Source organism: Ictidomys tridecemlineatus, chromosome 16 (genome assembly GCF_052094955.1).
Source record: "Ictidomys tridecemlineatus isolate mIctTri1 chromosome 16, mIctTri1.hap1, whole genome shotgun sequence".
Taxonomy (NCBI): Eukaryota; Metazoa; Chordata; class Mammalia; order Rodentia; family Sciuridae; genus Ictidomys; species Ictidomys tridecemlineatus.
The window spans coordinates 25,182,671-25,193,634 of NC_135492.1; the positions used below are offsets into that span (position 1 = coordinate 25,182,671).

General features: G+C 48.7%; 1 pseudogene; it reads right to left on the reverse strand.

The window, feature by feature from the left end:
- LOC144371262 (arylsulfatase D-like) overlaps positions 1-10,094 on the reverse strand; it is a 12,539-nt pseudogene extending 2,445 nt beyond the window's left edge.
- Between the last annotated feature and the right edge of the window lie 870 nt (positions 10,095-10,964).

Below are 10,964 nucleotides of genomic sequence, written 5' to 3' on the forward strand. Positions count from 1 at the left end.
TGTTTACCTCCCTCCTCCTTCTCCATCTCCTCCTCCTCCTTCATCTCCTCCTTCTTATACTCCCTATTCTTCTCTTCCTCCTCCTCTATCTCATCCTCCTCCTTTTTCTCCATCTCTTCCTCCTTCTAAATATTCTCTGTCTTTTTCTACTCCTGCTTCTCCTTTTCTTCCTCCTCCTTTCTCTTTTCTCCCCTCATTTATCTCCTCTTTCTCCTCCTCCATCTCCTCTTCTATCTCCTCCCTCTCTTTCTCTTCCTCCTCCACTCTTTCTTCTTTCCTCCTGCATCTCCTCCTCCTCCTCCTCCATCTCCTCCATCTCCTCCTTCTCCCTGTCCATTTTCTTTTTCTCCTTATCTCCTTTTCTTTTTCTTTTTCTCCTTATCTCTCTCCTCTTCCTCCTCCTCATCTCTCCTCTTCTTTCTCCTCTTCTTCAACGTCTCTCCTCTTCCTCTTTCCTCTCCATCTCCTCCATATCCTCCACTTTCTCCTCATCCCTCTTCCTCCTCATTATCATCTTTTCTTAATCTCCTTCTTCTTCTCGTCATCCTACTTCCCCTTCTCCTCCTCCTCCTGCTCTTTCTTCTCCTCCTACATCTCCTCCTTCTCCTCCTGCTTCTTCTTCTTCTCCTGTTCATCTCTTTCCTCTCCTTCTTCTTCATCTCTTACTTCTCCTTCTCCTCCTCCTCCTCCTCCTTCTCTTTCTCCTCCTCCTCCTGCTCTTTCTCCCTTTTGTCCTTCTTCTCCATCTCCTCCTCCTTCTCCTCCTCTTTCTTATCTCTCTCATTCTCATCCTCTTCCTCCTCCCCCTCTCCTCCTCCTCTTCTATCTTCTCCTTCATCTCCTCCTCATTCTCCTTTCCCACTTCCTCATCTCTCCTACTCCTCCTTTTCATCATTTTCTCTCCTCTATCTCCTTTTTCTTCACCTCCTCCTTCTTCTCTGACTCCTCTGTAACTTTGTCTTCCTTCTCTTTCTTCTCCCTCTTCTCCTCTTCTTCTTTCCTCCTCCTCTGCATCATCATCATCATCTCTTCTCCATCTCCTCCTCCTCCTCCTCCTCCATTTTTTACTTCTCTCTTCCCTCTACTACTTCTACTCCTCCATCTCTTCCTTCTCCATCTCTTCCTTCTCCACCTCCTGTTTCATCTTCTACTCCTCCTGCTCATCTCTCTCCTCCTCCCTTTTTTTCTCCATCTCCTGTACTTCTCCTTTTTCTCCTCATCCATCTCCTCCTGTTGCTTCTTCTCCTCCTCCTTCTCCTCCTTCATCATCTCCTCTCCTCCTTTTCCAACTCCTCCTCCTCCACCTTCTCCTCCTCCATCTCCTCCACCTCCTCTATCTCTTCATTGTTCTCCTCCATCTGCTTTTTCTTCTCCTCCCTCTCCTCCTCCTCCTGGTCCTCCTAATCACTCCTTTTGCTCATTTCTTCTCTTCCTCCTCCTCATCAGCATCATCTCTTTTCTTCCTTCTCAATTCTCCTCCTCCCCTTCATCATCATCTTCATCATCTGTACTCCTCCTCTTAGTTCTCCACCTACTCCACCTCCTTCTCCTCAACATCCTGCTCTTCCTTCATCTCCTCCTCCTCCACCTCCTCCTCCTCTATCTCCTTGTCGTCCTCCTCAATATCTTCCTCCTTCTCTTCTTTCCTCCTCCTCTTCCTCATCCTCCTGCTCCTCCTAATCTTTGCTTCTACTCCTTATACCTCCAACTTCTCCTCATTATCATCACATCGTCTCTCACCATCATCTCTCTTCCATCTCTTCCTCTTCATCTTCATCCTCCTCCTCCATCGCCCCCTCCTCTTCCTGCTCCTTCTCCTCCTCCTCTTCCATCTCCTTCTCCTTATCCATCTCTTCCTCCTCCTCTGTATTCTTCTTTGCCTTCTCCTCCTCCTTCTCCTCACTCTCCTCCTCCTCCACTTCCTCGTCTCTCTCCTTTTCCTCCTTCTTCTCCTCTATCTCCTTCTCCTCCTCCTCTATCTTCTTTTTTCTCCTCCTGTTCCTCTACAACTCTCCTTTCTCCTCCTCATCATCATCTCTCCTCTGTCTCTGCCTTCTTCTCCACCTCCTACTCTTTCTCCTCTTGCACCTTCTCTATCGCCTCCTCTTCGTTCTGCTTCTTCTCCCTCTCTTCTTCCTACTCCATTTCATCTCTCCTCCTCCTACACATCATCATCATCATCTCTTCTCCATCTCCTCCATATTCTCCTCATTATTATTATTATTCTCCTCATTATTATCTTCTCTTCCTTCTCCTCCCCCTCAATCTCCTACTCCTCCCTATTCTTCTCCTCCTTCTTCCTCTCATCCTTCTCTTCTATCTCCTCCTTCTTTTTCTCTGTCTTCCTTTTTCTCCCTCTTCTCTTCCATCTCTCCTCCTCCTTCTCCTCCTCCTTTTCTTTTCACTCCTCCTTCTCCTCTTCCTTTCCCTTCTCCTCTACCTCCCTCTCCTCCTCAACCGACTCATCCCTCCTCCTCATCGTCATCATCTCTCCTCCATCTCCTCCTCCTCATCATCCTACATCTCTTCCGCCTCCTTTTCCTTCTTCTTCTCCTCCTGCTCATCTCACCTCCTCCTTCTCCTCCATCTCCTCATTTCTATCATCCTTCTCCTCCTCCTCTTCCTGATCCTTCTTCTTTTCATTTTACTCATCTCTCTCCTCCTACTCCTCCTCATCCTCCTTCTCCTCCATCTCCTCCTCCTCTTATTCCTCCTCCTCCTGCTCCTTTTTCTCTTCCTCTTGTTTACCTCACTCCTCCTCCTCCATCTCCTCCTCCTTCTGCTCTTTCTCCTCCTTCTCCACCTTCATTTCCTTCTCCTCCATCTCCTTCTCCTGATTTACCCTGTCCTCATCCTCCTCCTTAAAAATATCATCTCTAGTCAATCTCCTTTTTCTGCCTCCTTCTCTTATTCCTCTTCCTCCTGTTCCTTCTCCTCCTCCTCCTCCTCCTTTTCCTCCTTCTCCTCCTCATCTCTCTTCTCCTTCTTCATCTCCTCCTCCTCCTCCTTCTTTTCCTCCTCCTCCTTCTCCTCCTCCTCCTTATGTCTCTTTTCCTCTTTGTTTTCCTCCTCCTCCATCTTTTTTTTTCTGTTACTTCTTCTCCTCCTCATCCTCCTTCATATACTTTCCGTCCTCCTCCACATCTCCTCCTCATTCATCTCCTCCCTATTCTCTTTCTCCTCCTTCTCATCTCTCCTCCTTCTCCTCATAATAAACATCATCTTCTCTCCTCCTCCTCCTCCTCCTCCTTCTCTTCCTCATCCTCTTTCTCCTCCTGATCCTCCTCCTTCTCTTCCATCTCTTTCTCCATCTCCCTCTTCTTCTCCCCTCCTCTTCCCCCTCTTCCTCCCACTTCGCCTCCTCCTCCCTCTCCTCTTCCTGCTCCTTCATCTCCTCCTTTTCTTCCTCTTTTTGTCCACCTCCTCCTCCCCCTCCTTCTTCTCCTCCTTTTTCTTTTCCTGCTCCTCCTTCTCCTTCTCTTCCTTCTCCTCCTCCTCCTTCTCCTTCTCCTCCCCCTCACAGTCCTTCTCCTCCTCCTTCATCTCCTACTTTCATCCATCTTTTTCTCATTTCCTTTCTCTCCTCTTCTTTCTCCTCTATTCTCCTTCTCCTCTTTCCCCTTTTTCTCCTCCTCCTTCATCACCTCCTCCATCTCTTCCTTCTTCTTCTCTCTCCTCCTCTTCATTACTCATTCTTCTCCTCATTATCAACATCATCATCTTTTCTAAATCTCCTCCTTCTCCTCCTCCTCCATCTCCTCCTCCTTCTCCTCCTACTCCTTGTCCTCCTCCTCCTCATCTCTCCTCTTTCTCCTCCTCCTTCATCTCCTCTCCTCTTCTTCAGTCTCCTCCTTTTTCATCTCCTCCTCCTCATCATCTTCTCCTTCTTCTCCTCCTCTTCCTCCTGCTCCTCCTCCTCCATATCCTTCTCTTTCTCTTCTTTCCTACCCTCCTCCTCTCCTCTTCTATTCTCCTCATCTCTCCTCCTTCCCCTCATCTCTCCTCCTTCTTATCATCATCATTTCTTCTTCTCCTCCCCTCCTTCTCCTCCTCCTCCTCCTCCTCATCTTTTCTCCTTCTCCTCCTCCCCCTTTTCTCCTGCTCCTCCTCCATCACCTCCTCCTCCATCTCTTCCTCCTTCTTCTCTCTCTTCTCCTCCTCATTTCTCTTTCTCCTCCTCCTCCTCAACATCATCATCTTTTCCTGAATCTCCTCCTCCTTCTCCTCCATCTCCTCCTCTTTGTCCTTCTTCTGCTCATCTCTCTCCTCTTCCTCCTCCTCTTTCATTTCCTCTCCTCCTCTTTCATCTCCTCTCCTCATCTTCCATCTCTTCCTCCTTTTCCATCTCTCCCTCCTCCATCTCCTTCTCCTTTTCCTCCATCTCCATCTCCTTCTCCTCCTCCATCTCCTCCTCATTACCTCCTCATCCTACCCTCCATCTCCTCCTCCTCCTCCTTTATATTCTCCTTCTCATCATCTCTCCTCCTCCACCTCATCTCTACTCCTCTTCCTACTCTTACTCCTTCCCCTCCTTCTCGTCCTCCTACTCCTCCCCTTCCTTTTCCTCCTCCTCTCATTCACACTGTTTCTCCTCCTCCTCCACCTCCTTGTCCCTATCCTCCATCTCCTCCTTCTTCTCCCTCTCTTTTTCCGCCTCCCCATCTCTCCTTTTCATCCTCCTCATCATTTCTCCTCCTTTTTTCTTCTATTTCTCCTCCTATTTCTCCTCCTCCTCTTCTTTCTCCTCCTCCAATTTCTCCTTTTTTCTCTTCTCCTCCTCCTCCTTCTCCATCTCCTCCTCCTCCTTCATCTCCTCCTTATTCTACTCCTTATTCTCCTCTTCCTCCTCCTCTATCTCATCCTCCTCCTTTACCTCCATCTCTTCCTCTTTCTCCATGTTCTCTGTCTTTTTCTACTCCTGCTTCTCCTTTTCTTCCTCCTCCTTTCTCTTCTTCTCCCCTCATCCATCTCCTCTTTCTCCTCCTCCATCTTCTCTTCCATTTCCTTTCTCTCCTTCTCTTCCTCCTCCACCCTTCCTTTTTTTCCTCCTGCATCTCCTCCTCCTCCTCCTCCATCTCCTCCTTCTCCCTCTCCATTTTCTCCTTCTCCTTCTCTCTCTCTCCCTCCTCCTCATCTCTCCTCTTCTTTCTCCTCTTGCTCAACATCTCTCCTCCTCCTCTTTCATCTCCATCTCCTCCATATCCTCCACTTTCTCCTCATCCCTCTTCCTCCTCCTCCTCATTATCATCTTTTCTTCATCTCCTCCTTCTCGTCATCCTCCTTCCCCTTCTCCTCCTCCTCCTGCTCTTTCTTCTCCTCCTACATCTCCTCCTTTTCCTCCTGCTCCTTCTTCTTCTGCTGCTCATCTCTTTTCTCCCCTCCTTCTTCATCTCTTACTCCTCCTTCTCCTCCTCCTCCTCCTCCTTCTCTTTCGCCTCCTCCTCCTGCTCTTTTTCCCTTTTGTCCTCTTTCTCCATCTCCTCCTCCTTCTCCTCCTCTTTCTTATCTCTCTCCTTCTCATCTTCCTCCTCCTCCCCCTCTCCTCCTCCTCTTCTATCTTCTCCTCCATCTCCTTCTCATTCTCCTTTCCCACTTCCTCATCTCTCCTACTCCTCCTTTTCATCATTTTCTCTCCTCTATCTCCTTTTCCTTCACCTCCTCCTTCTTCTCTGACTCCTCTGTAACTTTGTCTTCCTTCTCTTTCTTCTCCCTCTTCTCCTCTTCTTCTTTCCTCCTCCTCTGCATCATCATCATCATCTCTTCTCCATCTCCTCCTCCTCCTCCTCCTCCTCCATTTTTTACTTCTATTCCTCCTCCTTCTCTTCCCCTACTTCTCCATCTTTTCCTCCTCATATTCCTCCTTCTCCTCCACCTCGTTCTTTTCCTCCTTCTCCTCCTCAGCCTCCTTTTCCTGCTCTTCCATCTCCTTTTACTTCTTCTCCCTCTCCTCCTCCTCCTCATCTCTCCTCTTCTTCCTCCTCTTCATCTCTCCTACATCTCCTCCTCCTTCATCTCCTCTTGCTTTTATTCCTCCTCCTCTTTTTCCTCCTCCTCTCCCCTCCTTCTCCTCTCCCCTACCACCTCCTCCTCCAAATTCTCTTCTTTTTTCTCCTCCTCCTTTTCTCATCCTTTTCCTCTTTCCCATCCTTTTTTCCCTCATTCTCCTCCTCTTTCTCTTCCCTCTCCCCCTCCTCATCTCTCATCTTCCTCCTCATCATCAACATCATCTCTCCACCTACTCCTACTCCTCCTCCTTGTCTTTCTTTTTCATCTCCTTTCCTCCTCTTCTGCCTCCTCTTCCTCCTTTATTTTCTTTTCCTCCTTCTTCTCCTCCATCTCCTCCTCCACCTCTGTCTCTTTCTCCTCCTCTTCATCATCATCCCCCCCTCCTCCTCCATAGTCTCCAGGCTCTGGAACCTCCAATGCGGACTCCTTTGGCTCCCTGTCTCTGTTCCTCCCTGTGGCTAGCCCATCATCTCTGTAGATCCCGTTGCACCTCCCCAGCTGCTGGTGTTCATCTGTGGCCTCCAGTAACCCTCCATGATCGGAGTTCCAATAGGTTCTTGTGGAGTTCTTCAGACGGTTCTAATCAAGGGCTTGGAGGGCTTTAACTGTGGAGAAGGTGGAAGGTGTCAGAGAGAGCACTCACACGGGTCTCAGCTGGGGGCATGAGCTTCCCATTCTATGCACAAGCCACCTTGTACTGGACCGTCACAGAAAGAGCCCCCTGCCCAGAGACTACAGGGATATGTGTGATCACGGTTCTGAGACTGTCATGCCCAGGTCTTCTTAGCACGGCGTCACCTCGAAAATCAGGAGAGACTTGCAAAGAAATATCCAGGACGTCGTCAGCAGGCATGGTTTTGATGTGCAGTGCTGGTGCGGTCAAGTGCCCTAATAAAAGGGTAAGAGGGTGGCCAGGGCGGGGAAAAGCCATGACAGATTCCAGCCCACATGGAAGGACCCACAACCAATAGCAGCAAAGTTTATGATGGCCATTATCAGAAGAGCACGGGACACCTGCAAACCCAGCAGTATCTCCCTGCACCGTGGAGACCAGCGGTCCTTCCTACCTCTGAAGGCACAGAGGCCAATTCACGAGGGACGTGAGCTGCTGTCCTCCTTGGGAACATGTGCCTTTCACGTAGTTCAGATGTCAGGATATTCGTGCAAGGACATGTCACCTGACCTATGAGGGCTTCCATGTCTCCAGGAAACCCTCGCAGATGAAAGAGTCTGCAAGTTCTTTCTTCTCTCTAGCTTGTCCCCAAGCCCCGAAAGCAGAGCCCTTTTCCTCCACAATGCTGAAAGCTAACGTTTTCTCTCATCTTCCTGTAACCACTAAGGGTGACGCTGAATGACAGCTTCTCACAAAACTGACTGCTAACGAAATGATTGGTTTTGTGCAAAATTAGACTATCACTGGGAAGAAATGAACAAACAAGTGACACGAGTTGGGTGTACTCTCACCATTTCTTGATCTTGACTTACCTACAAACCACTCCATCCCCTCTACGTTGTCTCTGTATAAACCATGGCATCTTCTCCTGAGGAAGGCTTTCAAGGTCACCAGAGGAGTGTGGACGTGCAGCTGGGACACAAAGAGGAGAAAGGGCCTGTCCTTGTTTGTGAAATTAGAAAACCACTGGAATTATGGACGGGAGATGATGGTGTCCACAGTGGACCTTGAATGTGCTACATCCGTGACCTGGGTTCACCTGCTGGGATTTTACTGTGAGGGGTCCCCTCAAAAACTCATGAGTGAGACCATGCAAGAGAGTTCACAGGTAAAATGATTAGATCATGAGAGGTGTGACCTAGAAGTGGATTAATCCACTTGGATGAACTCACTGGGTGGTGACTGTAGCACGTGGGATGTGGCTGGAGAAGGGGATCCCTGGACTGTGCCTTTGGGGTCTCTATCCTGTCCCTGGTGAGCAGAGCTTTCTCTGCTTCCTTGTGCCCTGTCTTGAGCTGCTCTCCTCCTCCAGGGCCTTCTGCCATTTTGTTCTGCTCCCCTTGGGCCAGAACCATGGAGTCAGTTGGCCAACCATGGACTGAACCTTGGAAACCATGAGCCCCAAATAAACTCTTCCTTCTCCAAATGTTCTCTTGGGACCTTTGGTCACAGTGGCAATTTTGTCTGAGTAAAACAATATCCATGGTCAGTATACTACAGGAAGATATTTTGAGAGGGAGTGACGGGACACCCCACCCACCCACCCTGTTTTACAGAACATTGCCATCATTATTATTTTATTATTAGGTGCTGCTAATTTCTGACTTTCCCTAATTTATAAATTAAATATCTTCATAGGTATGTACGCATAGGAAAATAGTTATATATTATACTATATGTATGAATATTTATTTATTACTTATATATGAATGGTTGGGTACTTTCTGAGGTTTCAGGCATTTCCTGGGCCTTGGAAAGAGTCCCTGATGCATGACCACTACTTGGATACTTTCCAGTGCAACCCGGTAACTCAACGCAGACATCCAAGTGTGGAAACCAATTCATACAAAGAGGTTGGACCTTTCCTTTTTCTTTTCTTTTCTTTTTTTTTTTTAGCACCAGAGATGGAACCCAGGGGTGCTTCCCCACTAAGTCCCTTCCCCAGTCCTTTTGATATTTTATACAGACAGAGTCTCACTGAGTCTCTTATGGCCTCTCTCAGTTGCTGAGGCTAGCCTCCTACTTGCCATCCTCCTGCCTCAGCCTCCCCAGCTGCTAGGATGACAGACATGGGCAAAGTGACTCCATAAAGAAATCCTTCAGCATATACACTGTGGATTACTATGTAGCCATGAAGAAGAATAGCTTCCTTTCATTTGTGAATGAAGTGTGAGTTTGGACCTTTTCAATGCTCTTGCTGCTATGGGACCCCAGGGTAGCTCATGGCTCAGAAACTGCCCCCCACCCCGGATCGTGAGGGTCTCCACCTTTGAATGTAGGCCATGGCTTCCTGCAGCATCCGTCTGGTGGTGCTCCCCACATCCATGGGGTGCTCGGTGACCTGGTGGTTCCGCATTAGCACACAGTTTTCCAGAGTCGCAGGAACCCACAGCTGGAGAACCACGTGGTGAAGACGAGGCTGGCTGTGTGCCCGACTGCAGTCTAGGGATCCGAGAGGAGGCCACTGAGTTTGGCAGCCATGGGTGTCAGGACGCCCAGAGCCAGGATTCGGGTGTAGCGGCTGAACCGGGCAGCCACTGTGACCCCCAGCTCTGGGGGCCTGTAAGGGTCGCAGTTGTTGATCAGGGTGAAGAGCAGTCCATAGAAGTAGTGGGAGCTATGGTTCAGCGGGTGGTGGCAGTGGTCACCACGGGACGCGCAGCTCATGCCCTGGTGCCACTTTCCTGCGAGTGGAAGTGGGTGGTCAGCCACACAAAGGGCGCACGCTTTTGCCTGGGACAAAGAACCCCGAGGCCATTTGGATGCAGTCAGGGGAAAGAAACCTTCAAAAGAGCAGATCCTGAATCAGCAGAGGCTATGAGTGACCTCAACCAAGACTTGCTTTTGGTTTTGGGTACCAGGGATTGAACTCAGGGCCACTCGACTCCCGAGCCCCATCCCCAACCCTTTTTTGTTTATTTAGAGACAGAGTCTCGCTGAGTCACTTGGGGCCTCGCTAAACTGCTGAGGTGGGCCTCTAACTTGCGGTCCTCCTGCCTCAGCCTCCCAAGCTACTGGAATTACAGGTGGTGGAGCCAGGCTCTGAAGAGCTTTCTGATTCCTTGGGGCTGAAGAAGATAGACAGGTTCATAGAAGGAGAGAAGACAAAATATAAATCAAGAACCTTAAACCTCTGCAATGAGGAGAACTTCTGAACTGAAAACCATCTGAGAGGGCCGGAGTGGAGCCAGATACCAACTCAGGAGGCGGAGAAGGATGAAAGTTTTGGTTTTTTTTCCTCCAGAGGAAATTTGTCCCTTGACATTTGGATGGGAGGGGAATCAGGTGTTCAAATACTTACGAGGCTGGTGGCATAGCCTTGTTCCTTTGGAATTTTTGCAAAAGTGGTTTCATTGGCAGGAAGCCCGCCTGAGCCTGCATTCCAGTAGAGGACCAGGTACTCATTGTTGTCCATTCCTGCGGATCCCACAGCAGAGCAAGGTTAATGTTCCCTTTGCTAGGAACAGGTCTTAGCAAAGGGATTCTGAGCACCAGGGGGCAAGAATCTGGCTGTCAGCACTTGGGGAAGGTGGAGAAGTGGTGCTCTAGGTAGGGAATGGGTGCACATCAGAGAGGTTGTTGAATGTGCTATTGTGCACAGCATGACCCCACCACTGAGCATCATCTGCCCCAATGTCAGCTGCATAAGTTGGACACACCTTGCCTATCATGAGAACCAACCCAGTCTATCTATCTATCTATCTATCAATCATTACCTATCATCCAGGTACCATTACGTTGCATCTATCCCCTTTCTATCCACACATCATTTATCTGTCACCTGTATATGCATTACGCATCTGTCACCTCTATATACCTCTATCACCCATCATTAGCTATCACCTGTTCCTCTATTATCTATTGACAGGATTGCTATCAATTGAGCATCATTAATCCATCTTCCTTCATTGATGGTATCACCACCATCATCTATGGAGCATTGTATCTCACCTGTCAATCACTGTATTTCTGCTTCTCATCCACCAATAATGGTGGTCATCCCGTCCCAGAAGGCTCCCTCTGCACAGCCTACCAAGGGCACCTACCTGGCAATTTTATGAGACAAGAGCTGGTATGTAGAAAATATCAGAAGGAAAAAAACCTTTCTCCTGTACCAGACGTGCACAGACATTTGTGTTGGGTGTTTTTTCCCTGAGCAATTTTTTTCTCTGAGTATCAGCACGATTCCCACAGAACCTGAAGTTTGCTGTGTGTCCCAGATCATCTAGGGACAATCTAGACCTCAGGAAGAGGTGTGTGGTTATCTGTGACTCCCATTTGATTA